Below are 5,111 nucleotides of genomic sequence, written 5' to 3' on the forward strand. Positions count from 1 at the left end.
AACTGGTTTTTATTTTTTTTAAATTAGGCTAGGCTCTAAATAAGGTTTCAACTGGAAACCAGTTGAACAGAGGTTATGCTAGAAGGCGGAAAAACGTTTCGAACCAAGCACAAATAAGTGAAAATCTTTGCATACATTTTGTGTTTTAAAAACAGCATTACCTACTATGAAGATATACTACTCGCATGTTCACCAGATAAATGATACACGAAGTCCTCACCCAACGCACTTTTTGCAAGTATAGTATTGAAGATTCCGTTTTTCTCATAACTTATTTGTTCAGCATAACAGAAGCTAGTTCCAATAGAAATTGTATTACCATATCATCTGTTGCTATTGTAACTTAAATTATGAAATGAACTCCTATTTCATGAAACAGCACCTTGCTAGTAAACATATTTAATCGGACTTCCAACGTAAATATGATTAATTTTATACAACTTGATAGTCAGATAGTGAGGCAATGCAGAAAAAAGCAATTCAAATTACAGTGATTAAATTTGTTTTTATTCTTATCTGTGGATTACTCTCATATTCCGGCATTAAAACTCTGACTTGGACTTTTGTCAACCAGAAAAAAAAACCCAGATTGTTCTATAGTTAGACTGAAATATATTATAGCTTCGGATTCAACATTTTATAAACAGAAATATCCGCCCTTAAATAAATTTCGACACGAAGCATCTATGTATAGTAGGATACATTTCAACACCAAAGAAGCAGCTAGTCCGACACCTTTTTAATATTTTGAAATAAAGTTTAAAGTGTTGCCGTATATACATACATTCTCTGTTAAAATATATGGCAATGGTGGTCGGTTGACCGTTCTGCAGGCTTTTCAGATTTTTTTAATTATTTATGCCATTTTTTTCTATTCTTTGTCTATTTTGCCCAATATTCCATATTCTTTATTTTTGTGTCTGTTTTTCTTTTTCAGGCTTTTTGCCATTTTTCAGTTGTATTGATCCATTATTCTGTAGCTATTCTGTAAACCCTCTGGCGTATATCAAGACTTTCACTATATCATGTATATGTGTAAGTCCCAACTCGGGGTATTTTAATTCAGCAGATGTCATTGATTGCTGTCTATCATATATACCGGTTGTCATATTTGATTTCCGTTTATTATTTTGCAGGCGTTGGTTTATTGGTTTTGCTCATAGTTAAAGGCCTTCAGGCTTGCAACGATCTCGATAGTTGCTTAAATCTAAAAATTACTGTAGATAATGATTAGATATAGAAATCTCAGTTTAAATCTCATTCATTTGGACCGGTACGTTGTTTCATTGGCATTCATGCCAAATCTACATGCTTTGTTTTATCTGAGACTATTATAACAGTAGTCTCAGGTTTTATATAGAACAAATGATATAAGTTTTATAATTACACGAAAATGGAGAACATTTCTATACCTATAGTTACTTCTCCTTTTCTGACTAGTACTATTATGTTGCTTTGACACCAACTTATGGTGTTTATATAAATTTTATACCAACTCGTTCTCTATGTCAGTCCATCACGTCTGTAGTGACGTTATGCATTGTAATGAGCGTTCTATATATATATATGCAGAACGGTCAACCGACCACCATTGCCATATATTTTAACAGAGAATGTATGTATATCACTGACACTCATCAATATTTGTCCCCTAAAAGTTGCCATCCTGCTCATCTTACCAAGAGTATTCCATACAGTCAGGCACTTAGAGTCAAGCGAATATGTTCCAACACAGAAACAACTAAAAGACAACTACGTCAACTTGAAACTCGCTTGAAGAAAAGGGGCTACAAACACAGAAATATCAAAAAAAGCTTTCAGAAAGCGGAATCAATTCCCAGGAGTGAACTATTGGAATACAAAGTTAAAAAGAAAAATAAAAGGACTCCATGTGTTCTTACTTACCACCCATCTCTCAAAAACAGCTTTGGTGTCATTCGTGAGCATTGGAAATCAGTTGAAAAGAATTCCAAACTATCCAAGATTTTTCCCGAGCCTCCAATGATAGCTTTTAGGCAACCTAGTAGTCTGCGGAACCTGCTGGTGCGGGCTGAAGTGTCTGATAATAGAAGTACTTCTGGAGAATGTCGTTCGTGTAAAGAATAACGCTGCAAATGCTGCCTACAGATGCAGCATTCATCAACATTTCACAGTAAGGCAACCGAAAACAACTATAAGATATTTTGCAATGTTACCTGCAAAAGTATGAATGTTGTTTACATACTAGAATGTTCGGTTTGTGGCCTCCAATATGTTGGTGAGTCAAAGCAGCCTTTCCACAAACGCATCAATGGCCATAGGAGTGATATCTCTAAGAAGCCACTTCTCCCAGTTTCTCAGCACTTCAGACAGTCGGGTCACAAACCTGATGACTTTAACCGCATGAAAATTCTAGTGATTGAACAGAATATTCACTGGAGTGATGCCCAGCGACAGATTCGGGAAAGCTTTTGGATAAAGGAACTTAATGTACATCATCCAAACGGCATCAATAAGAAATACTAGCGTTTTTGTTTTTTCACTCATTTTTATTGTTAATATACACAGTCACGTATATTGATTTATAGTGTTTTGTTTATATTATGATATTCAGGCTTTTGGATTAAAAATCAATCGACCAAAACTTACCTGTATTATTACTGATCTATTTTTACACCTTATACATTATGTATCAGTATTGTTAAAACTTGTGTCACTTGAAGAAGGCCATTTGTTGAGCCGAAATATTTGTCAGCACGATTTAATAACAACATTTTCGTATTATAACATCTTATATCAGTACCGTTGTGCAAATCTTTAGACTGATATATATGTATATATATAGAGCCCAGGTGGTCGTGTGGTCTAGCGGGACGGCTGCAGTGCAGGCGATTTGGTGTCACGATATCACAGTAGCATGGGTTCGAATCCCGGCGAGGGAAGAACCAAAAATTTGCGAAAGCAAATTTACAGATCTAACATTGTTGGGTTGATGTTTAGACGAGTTGTATATACATTATGTACACAGCCATGTATCACCATCATTGATGGCGATCCGATGGATACATCTGTTGTAGGGTTGTCACTGACTCAGACGTACTTATATATATATATATATATATATATATGTACTACTTGTAAATAATGAAGTCGGGGTTTTGTTACCACATATATTTAAATTCTTGAGTAAGTCTTCCATATATACAAAGCCTGATTTGGTATGGATGTTTGGCTGTACCGATAGCAAACTTATTACAAATATTGACCATAATAAAGTAAATTAAAACAATATATATTACCATACTAAATATTATTGTTTATACATGTTCCAGACCATATGAGTATTTGGACCGTACGCGTACGGTCCGGACCGTATGCGTATACTCGTACGGTCCGACCATACGCGTACGGTCGGACCGTATGAGTATACGCGTACGGTCCAGCTGACCAGACATGTTTTGAGATCATATGGGTTAAACTTTAAACAAACATTGATCAAAATCTTTATTTTTAGTTATACAAATTGTTATTATTACAAATAGATGGATGAAGTGAATTAAGCGAACAATTGACATTAAATATTTGTCTACTTGTATATCTGAATCCTATTTCGTTACTCTGGCCCAAGGTGACACTAGTCTTGCTACCACAAGGAACGTCATATTTTTTTTTACATTAACATGTTTTGTTCATGCATGTTCCTTTGCGTATGCATTTTTTTTTTGTAAAGTTCCTAAATATTCTATAACAATTGTCCTCCCACATTATGTTTACTTCAAATAACTTCAATTGCAATGGGCATACTGGGCTGCAATTAATGAATTACTAGCATGCTAAATATAGGAGATTAACAGATTTTAATAAGCGTGATTTTCAGTTTTAAATAGTTAAAATATTAAGTTTTTATTTCAATTACTATTGAACTCTTTATATTAATTTGAGATATAAGTTATGTTGATCTGTTATATACATTTGTATCTAATAAACTTGACCAACTTCTTAATATTAGTCCGACCGTACGCGTACGGTCCGACCGTATACGTATTTTGAAAAAGTACGCATACGGTCCAGACCGTACGCGTACGGTCCAAATACTCATACGGTCTGGAACATACACACTTGCAAATCCATGATAATTTAATGTAACCTTATTTTCGAAACATTAACATATTTCTCAGTTATACGTGAGACCATAATTATAAAAAACAAATTGAGCTGATTACATTTTTCGACCAAACTGACTTCTGAGTAACGGGCAAACCACAGAATAAACATGTTAAATGTGAATTGAAAAATTATCTTATACTACATGTATGTTCCTAATTTTGTCATTTTTTTTAAAGGGAGACGGATAATGCAGTGGCGGATCCAGGGGGGTTTCCGGGGGTTGGACCCCCCTTCTTTTGGACGATCGGTCCTACTAAAAAGCGCCCGGGAGCGCCCGAGAGCGCCCGGGAAAAGAAAAAGCGCCCGGGGAAGGAAAATTAGTGCCCGGGAGAATAAAATAATAATATTATATAACAATAATTTTTTTCCAAAAAAAAAAATCATTGCTTGTTATAAATTGGGATATGTACAGTGCTACATCTAAAGTGCCGGTTCTGGCACTTTTGCATTTTAGATATCAAAATTGTATATACATAAGTAAATAAATATAAATGAGAGTATATAGAAGAATCCTGAACGATATTGTCCTCGATCAAAACGTATATTTTGTTACTTAAAAATAATCAGTGCCTGAGGTCTAATATTTTAGCAACTGCATGGTGAACACATTTTTTATGCAGATGCTGATAAAGATATATGATATCTTTTTATAAAACTACAACTGTTTTAATGGCAATGCTTATAAGGGTTTTAATGCTTAGTTTTAAATTTAAACAAAACTCCTGCTTTTTACCGCCTTGTTTTAACTGCGGTACATGTATAGTACTGCTTTATTTGCTGATTTATTATGTGTAACTCTTTTAATATTGATTAGATTGATATTTATCTGTGAAATTTAAGTTTTGTTTACATTTTTCATTTTGATATCGTTTTTTAAAAACATGTCTTTTGATGTCTTACATTTTATAAATCTTCAGCATAAACTGTGATCCATTACTATCTGTCTTTCGAAATAGTAGACCTAT

The sequence above is a fragment of the Mytilus galloprovincialis genome, chromosome 12 (assembly GCF_965363235.1).
Source record: "Mytilus galloprovincialis chromosome 12, xbMytGall1.hap1.1, whole genome shotgun sequence".
Taxonomy (NCBI): Eukaryota; Metazoa; Mollusca; class Bivalvia; order Mytilida; family Mytilidae; genus Mytilus; species Mytilus galloprovincialis.